At 42.5% G+C, this 22,723-nt stretch overlaps 1 protein-coding gene across 1 annotated transcript in view; it reads right to left on the reverse strand.

Moving 5' to 3' along the window:
• The window catches only part of LOC137328900 (potassium/sodium hyperpolarization-activated cyclic nucleotide-gated channel 1-like), a 218,280-nt gene that overhangs the window by 137,811 nt on the left and 57,746 nt on the right, over nt 1-22,723 (reverse strand). The gene's annotated exons all lie outside the window — the stretch shown is intronic.

The following is a 22,723-nucleotide window of genomic DNA, read 5'->3' on the forward strand; positions in this document are numbered from 1 at the left end:
CAAAATAAATTATAACCTTTTCTTCAGTAGTAATGAGATAGCTCATGATGCGAAAAATCTTCCCAATTGCATATCATTATAAATACTCTTTGCCGATGGGACTCCTGCAATACTGAGTGGGGGGCCATCACGAGGGGTCATCCTGCAGTGACTGGGCCAAATACATGCTTTGAAACTTATAATGAATGAAACAGTCTTCGAGATAACACAATTCTAATTATGAATATTATTTTGTCAGGGCTATATCGAGGCATCCTGAGATAAATATATTTCAACAATAAATACATTTTCAATAACATGAGCTAACATGGCACAGTTAAAGTAGCACAACAGCCGGTAAAATCCTATATCTAAAAAAGGTCTTGAATTTCAGAACACTGAAGTGCTGCCCCCAGCGAGTTGTGAGTCAATTCCAAATGGTAACAAATATATAACAAGTACTGTCTTACATTTCCTGGGATAAGGATTTGCCCAGTGAGTGAAATAATGTAGGACAACAATTATATTACCATCGCAACGTGCGGTTTTGTGTTATTGAACGTCAGTAATTTCTCAGTATATTTTCCTCCATTCACTAATATAAGCAAAAGGATAGTCTGAGTATAAAGCAGGTTTCCCCACTGTATAAAGATGAAGTTGACAAGATTAATTGGTTAGAACAAAAATGGGACATCAAACAGTGGTCCAGTGGTGGGAGATAATTAAACATGAGATAAGTACAGTACAATTAAATACATTCTGACCAGAAGTAAAGGGGTATGTACAAAGGCTGGTGTTTCATGGATAAATAGAGGGATTGAAGCAAAAATTAGGTTTGAAAATAGACATAAGATAAATATAGCCAGACAGTACAGAAGAAAACAATGAGAAATATAAAAATAACAGGAAATTAAGTAGGGAGTGTAAAAAAAATAGATGATCAAATAAAAGGAAATGGCAAATGCTTTTATAAACACATAAGAAGTAAAATGATGGTTCCACCTCTTCTTTGACTATCTATGGACAAAGGAAGCCAACTATTACTTGATAGAGAGGGCATGGCAGAGATGTTTAAAAAAAGTACTTCACCTCAATTTTTACTGAGGAAGTGAAAGTGAATCTATTTTCAAAAATTTGTCTTGGAAGATGAGTGACCCTGCAAAACCATATACATTGCTCATCCCTAGTTGTCCTATGTAAGGAGTCTTACAACACCAGGTTATAGTCCAACAACTTTATTTGAAATCACAAGCTTTTGGAGCTTTCCTCCTTCGTCAGGTGAGGAAGGAGGAAAGCTCCGAAAGCTTGTGATTTCAAATAAAGCTGTTGGACTATAACCTGGTGTTGTAAGACTCCTTACATTTGTCCACCCCAGTCCATCACCGGCATCTCCACATCCTAGTTGTCCTAGAAAGGTGATGATGGGCCTTCTCCTGAAACCACTGCCATGGTGTTAAGTAGGAAATTCCAGGATTTTGGTCAAGGAACAATTAAGTTACAGGAGTACAAATCCATGTCAGGATGGTGTGTGACTTGGAGGTGATGATTTTACCATGATTCTGCTCCTTTTGTGCTTCCTGGTGGTAGAAGTTGTGGGGCTGGGAGCTGCTGACGAAGTAACCAAGTTGAGTTGATGCCTTCCATCCTGTAGACAGTACATACTGATGATATAGTGCACTGGTAGTAGAGGAGATGGACAGAGTGCAGTGGCAGGGACAACAATGAAGCAAATTGCTTTATCCTGGATGTTGAGCTTCTTGAGTGTTGTTTCAGCTGTACCCATCCACGCAAGTGGTGAATATTCTACTGCACTCCTAACTTAAGTCTTGTAGATGGTGGAGAGACTTTGAAGGGTCCGAAGGTGAGCCACACATTGCAGAGTACTCAGCCTCTACCTTGTTCTTGGCACGATGTTGATATGGGTGGTGCAGTTAAGCTTCAGATCAATGGTACCCCCTAGGTTGTTGTTAGTGGGAGACTCAGTGATGGTGCTGCAATTGAAAGTCAGAGGTGGTTGGGCCTCTTCTTGTTGGAAGTGATCACTGCCTGGCAGTTACGTGGCACTAATGTCAACTGCCAATTGTCAGCCCAAGCCTGGATGTTGTACAGATCCTGCTGTAGACGGACATGGGCTGCTTCACTAGCAGAAGAATTGTGAATGGAATTGAACATTAGTCTACAAGTCTTCAGCACTATAGCTGGGATGTTGTCAGGGCACATAGCTTTCATCATGTCCAGTACACTCATCCACATCTTATTGTCACATGGAATTAACCAAATTGGCTAGACACTGGCACTTATGATGGTGGAGACTTCAGGAGGGGGCCAAGTGGGATCATCGACTTGGCACTTTTGTCTGAAGATGCTTGCAAACATTTCAGCCTTATCTCTTGCACTGATACTAGGCTCTGCATAATTAAGGAGGGGGATGTTCATGGACCCTTCTGTTCCTAATAGTTGACAGGCTGGCCGTCACCATTACTGACTGGATGTAGTAGGGCTACAGAACTTTGCTCTGATCTGTTGGCTGTGGGACCACTTAGCGTTATCTGTAGCCTATTGCTTTTAGTGCTTCGTATACCGGTAGTCCTGTGCTGTAGCTTCTATGATCGCTGCCTCATTCTAAAGAATGTCTGCTGTTGCATCTGGCATCGCCTTCTACACTCCCCAATATATCAGGGTTGGTCTCCCGGATCATTGACGATAGAGAAATAAGGGATGAGTCAGGCCGTGAGTTACAAAGGGAAACTGTATTAGAAAAGGTAATGGCACTAAAAGTAGGGAAGACACCAGGCCCAAATGGTACACATCCCAGAAGACTGAAATAGGCTGCGAGAGATAACCACAGTATTATAAAAAAAAAGTGGAAATGGGAATTGTGCCAAAGGATTGGAACATGACAAATTTTACATCTCCATTTAAGAAAAGGGAAAGGAATAAATCAGGAAATCATAGCTGTGAAATTGCAAGGCAAATAAAATCAGGGCTGCATGTACATTAGTAAGGCATGGGCAAATTAGGGATAATTAGTATAGATTTTTTTTTACAGGGCAGTTCATTGCTGATTAATTGACTTTTTGAAGAAATCACAGAGTATATATTTAAAGGAAATGCAGTGGATATTGTACATATCAATCCTGAGATCAGCTTCCACCCCAATATCCTCTCCATCACCAAGACCGCCTACTTTCACCTCTGTAACGTCACCCGTCTCCGCCTCTACCTCTACCTCAGCTCACCTGGTGCTGAAACCCTCATCCATACCTTTGTTATCTCTAGACTTGACTATTCCAATGCTCTCCTGGCCGGCCTCCCACTTGCACCCTCCGTAAACTTAAGCTCATCCAAAACTCTGCTGCCCATACCCTAACTCGCACCAAGTCCCGTGCACCCATCACCACTGCGCTCGCTGACCTTCATTGGTTCCTGGTCCTGCAATGCCTCGATTTTAAAATTCTGATCCTTATTTTCAAATCCCTCCATATTCTCAACCCTCCCTATTTCTGCGCTCCTCCATTTCTGGCCTCTTGCGGGTACCCAATTTTCTTCACTCCACCATTGGCGGCCATGCCTTCAGTTACCTGGGCCCTAAGCTCTCAAATTCCCTCCCTAAACCTCTCTTCTCCTCTACCTCTCTCTCCTCCTTTAAGAAGTTCCTTAAAACCTACCTCTTTGACTAAGCTTTTGGTCAACCGTCCCAATATCTCCTGATGTGGCTCGGTGTCACATTTTGTTTGATAATGCTCCTATGAAGCACCTTGGGATATTTTACTACGTTAAAGGCACTATATAAATGCAAGTTGTTGTTGTTGATAAAAGGCATTTGATAGGGTGCTACACAAGAGATTTGTTTGGAAGATTAAGGCACATGGTATTAAAGATAATGTAGCTGCAGGGATGGATAGATGATGGGACGTAGAATGCGAAGAGTGGCAGCAAATAGACGATTTGTCAGTTTGGTGATTTGTGGGTAGTAGTGTGCCCCAGTGATTTGTGCTGGACTTCTTTTGTTTTCTATTTATTTAAATGATTTGGCCATAGAAACAAGAGAAATAACATAAAATTTGTTGATAATACAAAATTGCATAGCAAACTGAGAGGAGGAATGCAGGAAATGGCAAAATAGCTATGGGCACATAGCTGACAGATGCAGTTCAGTGAAATGTAAAACTGTACATGTTGGGAAAAAGAATAGTGAAATCATGTATACCCTGAATACGAAGACACGTATCAGAGTGGAGGAATGGAAAGATACAAGGATGTAGGTAGCAGCCTTAGCTCAGCGGTATCACTCTTGCCTCGGAGTCAGAAGGTTATGGGTTCAAGCCCCACTCCAGACACTTGAGTACATTATCTAGATTGACACTTCAGGGCAGTACTGAAGGAGTACTGAACTGTCGGAAGTACTGTCTTTCGGATGAGATGTTAAACCGAGACACTGCCAGCCCTCTCAGATAGACATATTTATCTAACCACCTCCCCATAACATTCAACGGCTTTACCATCGCCAAATCCCCCACCATCAACATCCTGGGGGTCACCATTGACCAGAAACTTAACTGGACCAGCCACATAAATACTGTGGCTACAAGAGCAGGTCAGAGGCTGGGTATTCTGTGGTGAGTGACTCACCTTCTGACTTCTCCCAAATCTTTCCACCATCTACAAGGCACAAGTCAGGAGTGTGATGGAATACTCTCCACTTGCCTGGATAAGTGCAGCTCCAACAACACTCAAGAAGCTCGACACCAACCAGGACAAAGCAGCCCACTTGATTGGCACCCTATCCACCACCCTAAACATTCACTCCCTCCACCATTGGCGCACAGTGGCTGCAGTGTGTACCATCCACAGGATGCACTGCAGCAACTTGCCAAGGCTTCTTCAACAGCACCTCCCAAACCCACGACCTCTACCACCTGGAAGGACAAGGGCAGCAGGTACATGGGAACAACACCACCTGCATGTTCCCCTCCAAGTCACACACCATCCCAACTTGGAAATATAACGCCGTTCCTTCATCGTCGCTGGGTCAAAATCCTGGAACTCCCTACCTAACAGCACTGTGGGAGAACCTTCACCACATGGACTGCAGCGGTTCAAGAAAGCAGCTCACCACCACCTTCTCAAGGGCAATTCGGGATGGGCAATAAATGCTGGCCTTGCCAGCAATGCTCACATCCCATGAACGAATAAAAAAAAAATATTCAAAGAAGAGCAACAGAGTTGTCTCGGTGTCCTGACCAACATTTATTTGCAGGATCTTGCTTGTATGCATACTGGCTGCTGCATTTCCCTACATTTCAAACATAATTCATTGGCTATAATGCACTTTAGGATGTCCTGAGGTTGTGAAAGATGCTATATAAATGCAAGTACTTTCTTTTTTCCATAGATATTTGAAGTGGGCATGCAGGTGCAAAATGCCACATAATGTAAATAAGATTCTGGGTTTTGTACATAGGGGTTCAAAAGTCAGGATGTTGAATTTGCATAACACATTAAGCCACAGTGGACTACCGTGTGCAGTTCTGGACATTCTCTAGGAGGGATACTACAGTCAAGGAAAGGATACAGCAAAGATTCACAAGCATGACTCCAGGAACAAGTGATTGTAGTTATAAAGAAAAGCTCAAAAATGGGGATTTTTTCATGGAAACAAAGAAGATTAGGGGGAATCTCATAGGTTTTCAAAATTATCAAAGGTTTTGAGAGGATAACTAGTAAAAGATTGTTTCTCCTGGTTAGGAGATCAGTACCAAGGGGGCATAGATGCAGGATTATCATTAGAAGAATGAAGGGGACATTAAAAAACATTTTTTCACACACAGTGCTTTTAGAACATGAAACGTTTTACTGCAAGTGGCCACTGAGGTAGAAATTAGCACCAGGACAGTCACGATGTGCCAAATGACCTACTTCTGTGCTATAAATTCTATGATTCTATGGAATGTCAGGATGTGCACAAATTTAATGGCATAATAACATTAGTGAATGGTGGAACATAAAACTCTTTGCTCTCTAAGGAAGGGGGACACTTGTTAATTCATCTTTCATGTGGGATTCAGAAAATAGTTTCCCTTTAACTTCTAACATTTGAATGTGTTCTTCATTTCAACTAGATGTTGAAAGTCCAATTTCAAGACTTTCTTTTGGCATTTTCATAGTTAATTGTGGAATTCTGAAAAATATATACTCATACTGTAGATTTAAAATATATTTAAATAACCCCCCAAAATACTGTTATGCAATGTTTTGTATAATGCCATTCAGTTCAATTTTTTAATAATTTGTAAGAAACACACAAAATAATGTGGGAAACAACAGAAATAATTGTACTTCTCACAAAAAGTACAAGCAACATTGTAAATGAACTGTGCACAAATGTGGAAACCAAATAGATAAGGGATAGATATCAGGAGCCCATCAGATGTGATACCTGCCCAAGAACCAAATCCGACAGAGGACCAAATTGGAGATATGGTTGCAAGAGTGTGCCTTTGGATAATTTCTGTACACAATGGGTTCCTGTATCTTTTCTGTTGTATAATAGGAGGGAAGAGAATTTTAACTGACGGCAGGATCCCGCTGTTTTCTGTTATATTCCCGCCTGCCTGTGGCAGTATGAGGCCACTGCGATTCTAACCATCAGGACTCAGTAACCTGCCGCCAGCCGACTTCCCAACCAGAATGGGTGAGAAGTTGATGACAACAATATCAAATTAAATCAAAATTGTTTATAAATATGTTTTGTTTTACCATCTCCAGAATCCAGCACTTCAACCGTATTCCAGTTTACCATCTGTATTAATAAGGAGATGCAAAGTAACAACTTGGCAAATCAAATTTAAGTTGACTGATTCATTCAGGTCATCAACACAGCTTAGTAAGCACTCATGTCTTCCACATCCAGACTGTAGCCAAACAGTGAGTACATTAGTGCAGATCATTTTAGAGGTCAGTCGCATCACTTATATGTTTTTTAAAAAGTATAGATCGGAAATAAAAACAGAAAATGCTGGAAACACTCTGTATATCAGTCAGCATCTGTAAATGGAAAAACAGATTGACGTCCGGGGAGAACACTTTGCTGGACGGTTCTGAAGAAGGGTTTCACCTGAAACGTTAACCTGCCTTTTCTCTTTACTGCATCTGACATTTCCAGCATTCTCCATTTGTATAATAATCAGAGAACAAGATCATGAGGACTGTCGTAAACAAGAGGATCCAATTCTGACCAGGTCTGAAGATAAAAGAAGAAAATGGAATGGGAAAAGAAAAAAAAGGCTAAAATTTCTCTCTCAAGGCACTGTCAACTGTTTACAAACAAATCGATCACAGCAAGGGATGGTCACTCTATGACTGACCATTAGTTTGGCAGCCCTCAGGAAAAAATTGCAAAAGAAAAAATGTTTGCATCCCTCTTGCATCCTAACTAAGAACAATTTATGTCCATATCGGACATTTATTTGTGTTTTCATTGAGCCAACTTGTATCAGTCTTAAGACATTTTATGAAAATAATAAAATGCTTTAGGCAATTATTTTTCCTACCATGCTCACCGTTTTAATTCAATTTTCACTGTATTGATCTTTTAGATGTTTTAAACAAAAATCCCTGGAGGAATCTTGCCGTGAAGTGTAATGATGCTGGGAAGCTGTTGTTCGTTGTGCTACTGAAATTCATAATTTACTCAGAAGTATACATTACATACAGGATGATTCAATTAATTCTAATTGACCACCTGACTAGTGACAGAAGGTAGCTCAGAGTTTCTGCCAACATCATTGCACAAAGGTAACTGAAGGAACCCTGCCAACAATTCACCAAGGAAACACATGTGCCACCTTGTTGTGAACCTGCCTTTTGGACTGAGCTCAGGGAAACCCAACTGATCAGAGAAGCTGCACTTATTTGTTTGTTGTCTATTGGGCATGAAAGATAGTTCCAAGTTTCAGAACTTAGACAGCCAGTGCTAAGCTGTGCCTTGACACCATCGCTGACCTACCAGCCAAAGGGAGTGCTGAGTTTACGGGTACAAATGTCCCTGAGAAGTCTGGTACTTTCATCCGTCTACTGTCACTGGATTAGCACCCCACAGACCTACTAACAGATAAGGCCCTCTCTAAACTGTGAAATAATCGATTATCTTGTCCAGTAAGAGATACTATAGTACTCTAGCTACAACCAATAAAACTACAATCAGTGATCTGGTGTGGGATCACATTGGAGAATGAAGGAAAATTTGGACGGTGAGACCTATTGCTGCTTCTACACCCCGATTGTGATTTCCTTTAATCCACCCCCATCGAGTCCGCTGCTGGATGCTGCTTTCCTGGCTGCTGCATACAAATGGTGGCGGAGTCAGATTCCGCATCCCCAGAAGATTTCCCTTCCTGCCCGCCCCATTTACATCCACTTCCCGGGTCCACCAGGTGGAAGTTGGCGGTAGGCCCTAGGAAGTGGTGGTAACGGCATTGAAGACCTCCCACCCCGTGCAGAAAGAGGGCTTTGTAGCGACCTCCTCTCCTTCCAGTCTGGCCCCAAAGAGTTAGCTGCTGAAGATCCTGGTCTTGGCCGAGGCCTTCATGGGACTGTGATTCCAATCTTCGTGGCACCTGTGTCCCTTTAGAGTCCCTCACCAGCTCTTCTGGTGTTACAGTGGTGTCCCCACTGCAGCACTGTTGTTATTCTCTTTGGTCTGGCTGGCTCCCTCTTGGTGGCAGGCATCCCACGGAAAGCCTATCATGTATAGGAGGTAAACCCTGACCCAGGGAAATGGGTCAGAAGGGGTGGACATAAGTGGCTAGAAAGGAAGAAACAGTCAGAGTTGGAACTTGGCTTCAAAGAGGAGAATCCCAGCAAAGAAATAATGTTCATGATTCCTTTTCTTTAATAAAGAAACTAGATAAAGCATCCTCTCGATTACATGCCCCATCACTATTTTGAAAACCTTACTAGAGAAAGGCTCTGAAATACATTCCTCCTATAGCTGCTAAAGCCAGCATCATGAGGTTAATCAGCTGTAGTTTGTGACTACATGAAAGTGACTAAGATTTTATTTTACATATATTAAATCAATAATGAAAAGAAAATGCTGCTTTACATTGAGTGGTATTGCTGCAACTTATCTGCTTGACAGTATCTTATACTGAACTATAATTAAATGTTTCATTAATACAATGAAACATAATAACATTACATTGTTAGGTCAGGATCAAATTATAATCCAAAGTAATTTGAGGTGTTATCTGTTTTATCTCTATTGTACTAAGCTGCATGGAAGAGAAATAGGACTTCTAAAATTTGTGAAATTGACCAATTGTCATCACTGAGTCCTAGCGGATATACTAATACCTTGGGTGAAGACACTGAAGGAACACCTTCAGATAAGGACCATTTAACATTGATGTATTTATCCAAATATTAATCCTCACCCCATGTTAGAATTTAAAAAACATGATTAAAAGAAAAAATTATAAAGAGCTAGTCTCCCGATTGGTGTAGACATCTTCACAATGTTTGAGGTTGAGCAGTGAAGTACAATGTTTTGTTCCGCAGCCTTGGTCCCCAATCATGACTTTAGTACATCAGAACTGGGCTGAGTGGGAGTCAAAGCCACATTACACCTGATTAACAGCAATGTGTCAGAACTGACTGAATCATAAATGTTAATGGGGTATATGTCTGTGTATATTATTATATCTGTGTTATTACAGGTACTTTTTGAATGTGGTTGTGATATCATCACACATAATGACCAGAATGATTCTCCCCCAAGGTCCTATACAATTAATGCTCCTAGCTCTCCTTTAGAGAATGCTGTTAAGATTGCAGTATATGATTTTGGCCTTTCTACATACTTAGTAATTTTTTTATATATAATGTATACTTTTAACAGTCAGTGTTTAAAACCTGTTGGGCACATTCATCACGCCTGGAACCATAGCCAGCCCTTGCTGAATAGCAGACAGTGAAGCTTCACGTACGTACACTCACAGGCCTGATGGGCTGAGGTTTATCATGTAAGACACTTGCATGAGGTCAGCTTCCAAATGTATGCTGATAGCACCCAACTTTACCGCTCTGGCACTGCCACAATACCAGCTTGGCTCAGTTGGTAGTGCTGTCACCTCGAGTCATGTTCTGGGTTTAAGCTCCATTCCAGGCATCGGGCACCTAATCTAAGCAGACACATCAGTACACCGATGAGGGAATGTTAGAACGTCAGAGATGTTGTCCATCAGATGACATGAAGCGAGGCCCCATTAGCCTGTTTCGGTGGACCTTAAAGGTCCCACAGCAGTATTCAACACCACCAAAAATTGATTAATTAATAATTCAGGAATTTTGCTACATGCAAAATGAGTGATATTATAATAAATAAAGTATTACAGAAATTAGTTAAGCTAAAGAAGGACAAAGTGCTATGACTAGATGGGATACATCCAAGGATACTGAGGGAAATAGGGGAAGAAATAGCAGGCACCCTAGAAATTATATTTCAGGGTTCTATTTAGATTGGATGGGGGTAATTTTAACTCTTGGTGATAAACACGCAATATCAGATCAGCTGCCTGTTATACACTCCTGCTGATTTTCCTTTCCATTGACTTCAAAGTTTGCTAGAAACATTTCAGCAATTTCAGTGACCTGGCCTTTCACAAGAGATTCCTTTCACTTTACATTAGTCTGGGAAACTTGACAGAAGACGACTTACGAAAAGCTGGTGGTCACAGCTGGTTATAGTGACATGCACTGTTAGTAACATCTTTGTTGTGTTTCTTTTCTCAGTCCTGTATGTAAAAATATTTAAATGCATACCGAGCACAATTCAACAGTATTTTTGCTGAGTTTGTTTCTTTTCTTTTAGCACCCATTTGGAATGGGAGCAAGGAAAGTTCCATGGGTGTAAAAGGTCCTAAAACAACATTGATTTTTTTTTTCTAATGTTTGAAGTTCCTCTTTGGTGCAGTGTTCTTTATTAGACTTTCTTCCATATTTATCGATTTTTAAAATTAAGATATTCATTATTTTGGAAAAAAAATGGTGGCCATTTTTTCACTCTTTAAGGGAAGTTTGTTTTTAAATCACCTTAAATACATTATTTGATAGTCAAAATGGTACAAGATAAAAGAAGTAATGCCAGGCAGATTAGTTGGTTTCAGACCATTCTGTAGACCATGGCACACCTAACTGCCAATGACCTGGGATGACTGCCTCAGACGTAAATGAGAAGGACAGTGTTTTGCCTCCTGCAGCAAGTAAACTTTCAAAATAGTAATGCACTATAAGTGATTAGCAAGATCACCGTTGCCCTTAATTGTCATACCTACAGCTCATTCCCAGCATGCCACTGTAATATCGGGTATCGTATGAAACAAAAAAGTGAGTGATGCGTTGGTTATCATGGCTCACACTTTTATCTCCTTTCCCACTGAACATCCATGACGTGCATACCTAATGTCATCACATTAGTGCCTTTTCCAAATGGCAGGGGGTCACTGATAGCTACCACGTGTCCAACCTGAAGACCTTGCAAGATGTGAAGGTGGTTTTCCATTGTATCTTACATCTTGGCTGTATGCCCTACTGAGATATGAGTATGCATGAGATGCAATGAAAGAGCTGTGCGGTTGTATGTGCCATCTATCTGGTACTGTAGGTTAGTCTTACCGTGTAGATTCCTTGAACTGTGCCATCTTCTCCTGCATCTGTTTCCAGGTCCTGCAGGTATGTGGACAGTGTTCAGTCTGGCCAGGTGTAATAAATTGGATAGCCAGGTGGTGAAGGATAGAATACTAAAGCCTGGCCTTCAGTTGCTTCCAAGCCTTTATTCATAGAGATCCACATTACCCACAGTGCACCCCCTAGATAAGCTCTCATATAAATGGAAACAAGAGAGTCACCAATTGATATGCACCATCTGAATACAATTAACACTAATTGATAAGTCATATGGATACAATTAACACCAGGGACAGTACACTGCGGGCAATCCTTTTTGCACCCACCTCATGCAGGCACATTGTCCACTTCTCCAGCCATGGTACAGGAGGTCAAGGGCAGCGCCACTCTGTCATTTGCCCACAGACTTTATTTCATGTCCCCACATTGCGCTGTCTATCGTTCTGACATCGCCACTCAGTTATTACCTGCTTATTGTCTTTGCAAAGGGTGAAAACTGCTGTGACAATTTTTCAGCCTTGAAAAAGTCTCCAACACTTTTCCCCCTGCATATGTCCACTTACCTTTAGGTGGCTGCATCACTTTAATGTTGAATAGCAGGCTTTTAAGAGCTGCATATGCTGGATTCAGCATGCTCTCCCTTCATCATGCTTCCTGCACAAGGCTCAAACCATGACAGTGCACATGCAAATTGGTACGGTTAGCTGAACTCATAAAACCTGCTGAATCTGATGAGGTCTGTCTCCAACTTCAGTTGTGCGAACGCATTTGTATGCCGAGCAATCCTGAGGCCATCAGGAGTGGTTAGATTGCTAGCAGAAAGGTATTCACTCCTGTTGATGCTGGATTCCATCACAGATGACTTCTAAAAGCAAAATGGGGGCAAAGTTGGACCTCGTTGCACCCGTTTTCTGGACGGACAATGAGATCATAGATGTCTAATTTAGGGGGAAAATCTCCTGCACCTGAACATCGTCGGAAACATACGCTATTAAGGGCCTAATGGCTGTTTTAGAACATATTCCAGAAATTCGTTTACCCTGAGCGGAAGAGGCATTGGGCCTACCTACCTTAATATGAAGCCGAGAGGAGCACTCCTGCTCTTCCAGATTCCTTAGCACTACTGATAGCTGCTGCCTTCCCGTACTTAGCCTCCCTCACATTCTCCTCCACCCACCTCCCGGGACTTACCTTAGGGCCGCTGCTGGCGAAGCAGGTGGCCCAAAATTGGCAGAAACCAAAGTGGCGAGCTGTCTCTAGAGGCGCAACAGGCACCAGGAGCTTCCTCGAATTATTAATATGAGGCCTGAGGACAAATTTCGGGCGTGAAACAATTTTTCCCCTATTATTCTCTAAATTCTAAAAAAAAGGTTACTTCCATATATGGGTCAGTATATATATGTCCAGATTTATCACTTAATCACAGTATATTGTTCCCTGAAGAATGTGTAATGTCCACCATATTCTGCCAGCGGTTGTGAACTCAAAAAATAACGTGCCATCAGACTGATGCGTACAGATTTATAGGTTAAATAACTCGTATAAGTCAAAAGACATGGTAAGATACTGAACAGCACAATACTTAACAAAAACAATGAAACTAAGATCAGTCCATAAGGGGGTTAATATACCATTTTTAGAATGGTATTTCTTAAACAGTCTATTAGACCGAAGTGTCAGATTTAGACCATAAAGATGGGTGACGGGAATTTCCTCAGGACTTCTCCTGCCCCACCACCAGAGGTTTCGTAGAAATCAGGAGAAATTATACAAAGAGTGTTGTTGGAGCATGGAATATTTTGCCACAGGGTACCACTAAGCACAAACTATTTAATCTTTTAAGGCAAAAGTATCATAGAATGGTTACAGCAGCGAAGGAGGCCATTCGGCCTGTCTCTGCAAGAGCAAACCAGATAGCCCCACTCCCCCGCCTTTCCCCGTATTCCTGCAATTTTTTTCCCTTCAAGTATTTATCCAATTCCTTTTTGAGAGCCACAATTGAATCTGCCTCCGCCACTCTTTCAGGCAGCGCATTCCAGATCATAACCACTCACTGCGTCAAAAAGCTTTTCCTCATGTCACCTTTGGTTCTTTTGCCAATCAAATTAAATCTGTGTTCTCCGGCTCTCGACCATCCCGCCAATGGGAACAGTTTCTCTCGATCTACTCTGTCTAGACCCTTCATGATTTTGAACACCTCTATCAAATCTCTCCACCTTCTCTGCTCCAAAGGAGAACAACTCCAACTTCTCCAGTCTATCCACATAACTGAAGTCCTTCAGTTCTGGAACCATTCTAGTAAATCTTTTCTTCACCCTCTCTAAGGCCTTCACATCCTTCCTAAAGTACGGTGTCCAGACTTGGATACAATACTCTAGTTGTGGCCAAACCTGTGTTTTATAAAGGTTCATCCTAACCTCCTTGCTTTTGTACTATATTCCTCTATTTATAAAGCCCAGGGTCCCGTATGTTTTTTTAACCGCATTCTCAACCTGCCCTGCCACCTTCAACGGCCTGTGCAGATATACCCCCAGGTCTCTCTGTTCCTGCACCCCTTTTAGAATTGTACCCTTTAGTTTTTATTGCCTTTCCTCATTCACTTCGCACTTCTCTGCGTTAAATTTCATCTGTCGCATGTCTGCCCTTTCCACCAGTCTATGTCCTCAAAGTCTATCACTATCCTCCTCACTGTTTACTACCCTTCCAAGTTTTGTGTCATCTGCAAATTTTGAAATTGTGCACTGTACACCCAATTCCAAGTCATTATTATATATCAAGAAAAGCAGTGGTCCTAGTACCGACCCCTGGGGAACACCACTGCATACCTTCCTCCAGTCCGGAGTAGGTAAATAATTGAAGCAGAGGAAAATACAGGGCTATGGGGGGAGAGCAGGGGAGTGGAATTAGTTTAGACTTGCTCAAGCAAAGAGCTGGCATTGACATGATGGGTCAAATATCCTTTTGCACTGTAATCTTGTATGTTTCTAAAGAACTTGCGATTATATAGCATCGCTCTTGACCTCAGGTTTCCCAAAGTGCTTTACAGCCATTAAGTACTTTTGAAGTTTAGTGGCTGCTGTTTTGTAGGGAAACACAGCAGCCAATTTGCACATAGCAAGATCCCACAAAGAGCAATAAGATCAATGACCAGATATTCTGTTTTTGGTTGGGGGATAAATGTTGGCCAGTGCTCTTCTTCAAATAGTACAATGGCATCACTTACATCTACCTGAGCTGGCAGATGGGACCCCAGTTTAATATTTAATCGGAAAGACAGCAGTTCCAACTGGGCAGCACTCTCTCAGCAATGCACCAAAGGCCCACAGCACTGCACTGAAGTGTCAGCCTAGATTTTGTGCTCAAGTCTCTGGAGTAGGACTTGAACCGATGACCTTGTGAATCAGAGCCAAGAGTGCCACCACTGAGCCAAATCGGACACTGAAAACTTAGTAGACAAGCTGTGATTTATGCCACGGGACTTCATCCATATTTTAGCCATTTATTTTCAATAGATAGTTTAACAGCTCTTACACATTATGCGATGAAGCACTCCATGTCTGTAGATTTATGTTTCCTACATAAAATTTTCCCAGATGGGGCTTTACCCCTGTAATGGATTGCTAAAGTGGCTCAGTATTGAGAGAGAATAAAATCATCTACATCCCTGTCATCTACATATATTAACATTTAAAATAGGTTGTTCCAGCCACCAAAACAACTTTTGACTTAATTATTTTCTGAACAAAAGGATTTGCTGCAGTCTTCCATTTTGAATCCTGGTGAAGGAGAGCTACCATTTAAACTCCAGCTATTTTAAAAACAATATGAAATAAAGGCAGAAGTTTTGTCTCTTTGATGACTGCAGGATCCTGATAAATGTGATGAGATTGGCTCAATTCAATGCAGTTCTTACTCGATAAGTCAGCAGCACAAAAAAAGTCCAGAGATCAGCATCAAATTGGTGCTCATTTAGTGAAGCCCAAAAGGTAAAAAAAAAGTATTAGGAAATGGAAACTGCACACTGCTGCAGTAGAGGGTGATCTCATGCTACAGTAAAGGTGATTTAGCCTGTGACTAATGCTATTGTTAAGATTGCATCTGCCAGTATTGAACTAACCGCATTTGAGTTACTCGGTCCGTGCAGATAAACCGCTGAGCAGGGGAGGAGGCAGACATCGTGCACACGCTCTCAAACATTGATCCTGCTTATCGGCTTCAGACTAATAATGAGATTCTCCACTGATTGGGAGCTGAGAGGAGTCGAGCGGACAGACAGGTACTCCTACTGATAGCAACTGAACTGAAATGCAGGAGCTGCCTGTGCTTACAAAAAGAAGTTTGAAAAAAAAAACGAGCTATATTGCTGGAGATTCAAAACAAAATCGTATGAGATCATTATCTTGAAAATGTCAACACCGGCCTGTACGTTACACTGCAGTCTCCTCACTCACACACTGAAATTCATGCCGTGGAACCAGCACGCAAAGCTGCTGCATAAACACATCGCCCACGTGATTACTACGACAGGGATCTCTGAAACCAACAATAGCTGTAAAGAAAGAAACGGATGGAAAGTCCCAGCACTGCCAACCTTCATGTTGATGAATTCAAGATTGACTAATGTTAAAATGAAGATAAGAAATGTTATAATTGAAACATTAAAAAGTTGTTCTTAATTAGATTTATAACACTGAATAAACATAAACAAATTGAAAGAATAAAGTAATGATTTTTTAGAAAAAGGCTAGGCAAGAATTTGTTACAAAATAAGCAGGAGCTCAGAGAAAAATCTCACTATCATTCCTGTGCTGAAAAAGAAAGGAAACACATTTGTGAATTCCTTCAAGAAAGTTAGGTGTACTAGAGCGGAAAAAACCTCACTTAAATCAATCCTTTGCACTCAGAAGAGGCTTACTGATGAGGCTGAACAGAGATTTGACGTGACATGCAGAGAAAACATGAGCCTCTCAGGACAGAACTTACCAAGTGAAGGACATGCATCTCAGTGGGTGCGCTCACCAGTGACTGTAAAGGACTAATTGACTGGAACAAAGCACCTTCAACAGGACTGGTTCATTATGTGCAACCAGAAAGGGAATGCTAAAGGATAAAGGGATAATAATTCCTAGTTGTTGGAACTGAACCAAGCGACAATACCAAACGCAACAGATTCTTTGCGTTGGGTTTCCGTGTTTCCCTGCTGTGTATGATCAAGGGTAGAATTTAATAGAAGCTGGTTAAGATTTTATAGGAGTGGTATGCATTCATTTTTAAGTAAAAAATGTAATTTGAAATGTTAAACTCATCCTGATAGATTCTATTGTTTTTTTTAAACTACATGCACGCACACTAACTATTTAATCTGCTATGGTGTTGCTCATGCAAAAATAATAATAACGCGTCAGCCTTTTTCTGTAACTGTCTCTCTGCTTGTCTCCCACTCTTTAATTCTTTCAAGTATCAACTTGGCTCAGTTGCTAGTAATCTTGCCACTGACTCAAAGCGCCATGGGTTCAAGCCTCCAGGATTTAAGTAAACAGATAATCTAGGATGGCACCCCAGTGCAATCCTGAGGGAATACTGCATTGTCAGATGAGGTGTTAAACTAAACCCTATTTCAGTGGAAGTTAAAGATGCCATGTCGCTATTGAAAAAGAACAGGGAGCTCTCCAAAGGGTAAATTCACCTACCCTCTGCTCGCAGTAGAAAGCTATGCTCAATAGGTGCATAGGCTGCTAATCGGGCTACAACACTGCAACACCGATTCTTCGAGTATCACCCTGTTAGGGAGAATGGAATTGGTGAATTTACCTTCTAGGAATATGTAATTTCCCATTTTTCATGCCATAGCAATTTTGGATGCTAGGACACCTCATGTTCCTGGTGTACAACAACATCAGCCACAACAACTTGCGTTTATATTGCACTTCTAACTTTGAAAAGCGTCCCAAGGCACTTCACAGAGGTGTAATTAGACAAAAGTGGATGCCAAGCCAAAGAAAGAGATATTAGGAGGGATGACCAAAAGCTTGATCAAAGAGGCGGGTTTTAAGGAGGGTCTTAAAGGAGAGAGAGGTGGAGGCGGAGGGGTTCAGGGAGGGAACTCCAGAGTGTGGGACCTAGACGGCTCAAGGCGCAGCTTCTAGCATTGTTGTGGCGTGCAAAGAGGGATTTAAAATTTAATCCCTCATCCAAGGGACTAACAAATGATTACAGGGTAATCGTTTACACTCCCTCTGGCCTCAGCTTTGTTAATTTATTAAAAGAAATGTAATCGTCTTCAGTTGTCCTGGAGGCAATGAGCCAGACTACACTGCTACAGGTTTCTGAGGCCTACTGCAGCAATTTCCGACCCTACTCCGAGCCAGGCTTCCTGATGGAAATAAGAATTCCATTGGGAGTCTGCTGAAAATATTCGAAATGAGCCTGACCCACGAAAATCTATATGGGCACATAATGAATCTGCATGCTGTAGGAACCGGAAGGATATTCTGAGAGGTGCTATATAAATTCAAGTTCTTTCTCTCTCTCTCTCTTTCTCTGTAGACCTGACACATTTTCACTTCTTGTCATCTATACATGTCTGTTTTTGTCTGCGACTCATCTTCTCACTTGTTAAGCAAAAGCTTGCATTTACTTAGCACTATTCATATCCTCAGGGTGTCCCACAGGTAATTAATTACTTTTGAAGTGTAGTCACTGTTGTTTTGTCGGCAAACACAGCAGCCAATTTGATAACAGAAAAGTCCCCTAAACAGCAATGAGATTAACGTTGACAAGATTTTGCTGGTGTCGGTTGCGGGATCTTTAACGTACACCTCAGAAGGTGGACAGGGTCTCGGAATAATGTTTCATCTGAAATACAGCATCTCTGACAATTCAGGACTCCCTCAGCACTGGACTGAAATGTTGACCTACGTTATGTGCTCAAATCCTGGATTGGGACTTGAACCCACAACCTTTTGACTCAAATGGTGAGAATGCTACCACTGAGCTGAGGCTGACACTCGAGCAAGTCTTTCCTTAACTTGGTTTCCTTAGTTTGATTCAGTGGTAGCATTCTCACTTCTGAATCAGATGATTGTGGTTCAAGGCCCACTCCAGGACTTGAGCACATAATCTAGGTTGACATTTCAGTGCAGTGCTGAAGGGGTGCTGAATTGTTGCCATCTTCTGGAATAGACATTAAACTGAGGCTCCATCTGCCAGTTCTGATGGATGTCGAAGATGCCATGACACTATTTCAAAAATAGGAAGTTCTCCTCGTGTCCTAGTCAACAATCAACCTTCAACCAAAACAGATCAACTGGTCATTCTTTTCTTTTGTGGTTTGTGGGATCATTTTGTGCACAAATTGACAGCTGTGTTTACCTAAAAACAATAATGACTACACTTATATGTGGGAGACAGTAGTGTAGTAGTTATGGTCCTCGCAACTCAGAGGTCTGAGTCCCTGGCAAGTTATGAAACTGAATTCAAGAAATCTTAACTGTGGGACTAGGACCAGCAAAAATGCTTCTAGATTGTTGTAAAAACCCAACTAGTTCATTAATGCCCTTCGGGATAGGAAACCAAACACTCTTATCCAGTCTGGTTTACATGTGATTCCGGACTCACACTATGTGATTGACTTTTAAAGCCCTCAAAGCAACCATGGATGGACAATAAATACTGCTTTGCTGGAGTTGTCCATATCCCAAAAACAATTTAAAAAAAAATGTTGCCAAGCAATTTAGAACATCCTGAGAATGTGAAAGGCACTATGTAAATCCAAGTTCTTTCGTTCCTCTTTTCTGTATGTCTCTTACTCTCTGTATATCTCTCACATACATTCTGACTTTCTCTCTGCATGTCTCCTTTTCTTTCTGTATGCCTCTCACATACTGCTTCCCCCTTCTGTATGCTTGTCTCCCTCTCTCTGTTTTTCTCTAATCTGTCACAAAGACCTGGAGCCAGATCTGGGTTCCAAATCTCTTATCTTTGCAGAAACAATCTTATCTCCCTCTGGGTTTGGGGTGGGGGATGGGGGGGACTGGGCATATGTTTTCTTGTTCCCTCTGTGTGAGGGATTGAAGGCCAGGGGGTGAGTTGGCAGGGAGCAAGGTTCAGAAGCTGAGCTTGGAAGGAACGAGAGGATGAAATCTGGGTATAACGCTAAGAGAGAGTAGGAACCTTGGAGCTTGCTGTTGTACTTGTAGTCAGGCAGTTGGCTGTTGCACTTAAGTGTAAAGTTAGGCAGAGCTGGAGCACTTGGGCAGACCTCAGTGGGAGTTGTGGCACTCAGAGTGACTCTAGGAGATAAAATAATGTTAGTGTTGCAGCACTTGGGAGGGCCTAGCAAATGAGGAGCTGGACCTGAGAGATGGGAAGAGGAGAAACAGAGCTGAAATCCTTGGGAAGGGGGATTGAAATGGCCTGGGAAGAAACCGAGACCCGGGACATGATTTTATCATGGTGGCAGGATCTTAGCGGGAGGACAATGGGCATGTGGGAAACCCGGGGAAAAAATTCTTACCTTTCCACGTGATCGCGACTTAATTGAAGGCCCTTAACATGGCTTTTGGGTTTCCCACGTGACAGGCTACCAGATTGACAGGCTGGCTGCTTGTTGGCAGTGAAAGGAACTGCAAATCAGAGAGGGGGGCAGGAGAAAGAGAGAGAGAACTCATGGGGCTTGGGAAAAATCAGGGGGGGGGGAGGGAGGTGGGAGGATGTGGGCGACATCAGGTGAGGAGGACGGTGGTCATCAGGGGCTCAGGCATGGGGAATTGGATATCAGGGAGTTGGACATCGAGAGTTGGAGATTGGAGAGTGGACATCGGGGAGTTGGAGATTGGAGAGTGGACATCGGGGAGTTGGAGATCGGAGAGTGGACATCAGGGAGTTGGAGATCGGAGAGTGGACATCGGGGAGTTGGAGATCAGAGACTTGGTGGACATCGGGGAGTTGGAGATCAGAGAGTTGGTGATCGGAGAGTTGGTGAACATCGGGGATTTGGAGATCGAAGAATTGGTGGACATTGGAGAGTTGGAGATCGGAGAGTTGGTGGACATTGGGGAGTTGGAGGTTGGAGAGTTGGTGGACATTGGGGAGTTGGAGATCAGCGAGTTGGTGGACATCGGGGAGTTGGGAAATCGGAGAATTGGTGGACATTGGGGGGTTGGAGATCGAAGAATTGGTGGACATCAGGGAGTTGGAGTTCAAAGAATTGGTGGACATCAGGGAGTTGGAGATCGGAGAGTTTGTGGACATTGGGGAGTTGGAGATCACATCATGAGTTGGACATTGGAGAGGGGACATCGGGGCTTGGACATCAGTGGTTGGACATCATGGGTTGAGAGGTCGGACATCGGGTGTTGGGAGTTCGGACATCGGGGGTTGGGAGGGTCGTACATCGGGGGTTGGGAGGTCGGACATCGGGGGTTGGGAGGTCGGGTGTTGGAATCGGGGGTTGGGGGGCCAGCCGATCACGGGGGTCTGATCATGCCAGTTGAGCTTGTTGGGCCTGGATGAAGCACTCCTGCTCCTCCAGGCCCACAAGCAGTGCAATAAAGGCACTCACCTCATGGATTCGGCCCTTCCCACCTGCTTTCACCTGGCGTGAATCAGAAACGATGTGAAACCCAAACAGGTAAGGTTAAAATCATTTTAAATGTCCAATACACAAAATATAAAGTACTTTATGTATCTCAATGAGATACAATGCCCCTTTAAGTATCCGCCCACCGGATTTAAGCGGGGGTGGGACTTCCTGATGACTGCTGTGCACACGCACACAGATCTGCCTGGGTTTAATCCCAAAAATGAGCGGGTTGGAGGCGGGGTTTCTGCCCGCTCCCAAAAACATTGATTTTCTCTGTTGCCCCCAACTCACCCGCTCTTGGGGGCTAAAATCATGCCCAATGTCAAGAGGTTAAAATTCCTAAGATCAGGGATAAATGGAGGACAGAATTGAGTTGATTTTTGTCTCTCCAATGTTCTGATTGGCCTTTGTTGTCAGGTACATGGTATGGGCCAATCATCAACAGTGGAGGTTTACTACAATCATATAATGCGACAGAAATGCAGATATAAGATCATTAATAACAAATGTACAAAAAGTATTTAGATAATGTGCTTTATAAAAGGGTAAGGGTGCAGTGTCTCTTCAACTCAACTGGTTTCCAGCTCCTCCTTGCTGCCTGTACCACCTTCAACAGTCGCCAACAGACAGTTAGTTGTCCGAATATTTTAAACTGGTAATTAGCATTACCAGTAGAATATTTATGAATTTCATATTGCATTAACGTTTTTGAGATTAGGAGAGTGACTAGTGGTCTGGAGCTACCACCGTGTTTGAATTATATGTAACTGCACAATTACAGGCTAAATCTAAGGACCTTTAGCCAAGCCAAGAACCATCTTCTGACAGGAATATCATCACTTGTGTTGGTCAGTTCTTCATGAATTTATGAAGCCTGTGTTCATAGAATCATAGAATCATAGAAGTTACAACATGGAAACAGGCCCTTCGGCACAACATGTCCATGTCGCCCAGTTTATACCACTAAGCTAGTCCCAATTGCCTGCACTTGGCCCATATCCCTCGATACCCATCTTACCCATGTAACTGTCCAAATGCTTTTTAAAAGACAAAATTGTACCCGCCTCTACTACTGCCTCTGGCAGCTCGTTCCAGACACTCACCACCCTTTGAGTGAAAAAATTGCCCCTCTGGACCCTTTTGTATCTCTCCCCTCTCACCTTAAATCTATGCCCCCTCGTTATAGACTCCCCTACCTTTGGGAAAAGATTTTGACTATCTACCTTATCTATGCCCCTCATTATTTTATAGACTTCTATAAGATCACCCCTTAACCTCCTACTCTCCAGGGAAAAAAGTCCCAGTCTGTCTAACCTCTCCCTGTAAGTCAAACCATCAAGTCCCGGTAGCATCCTAGTAAATCTTTTCTGCACTCTTTCTAGTTTAATAATATCCTTTCTATAATAGGGTGACCAGAACTGTACACAGTACTCCAAGTGTGGCCTCACCAATGCCCTGTACAACTTCAACAAG

This window comes from Heptranchias perlo, chromosome 1 (assembly GCF_035084215.1).
Source record: "Heptranchias perlo isolate sHepPer1 chromosome 1, sHepPer1.hap1, whole genome shotgun sequence".
Lineage (NCBI taxonomy): Eukaryota > Metazoa > Chordata > Chondrichthyes > Hexanchiformes > Hexanchidae > Heptranchias > Heptranchias perlo.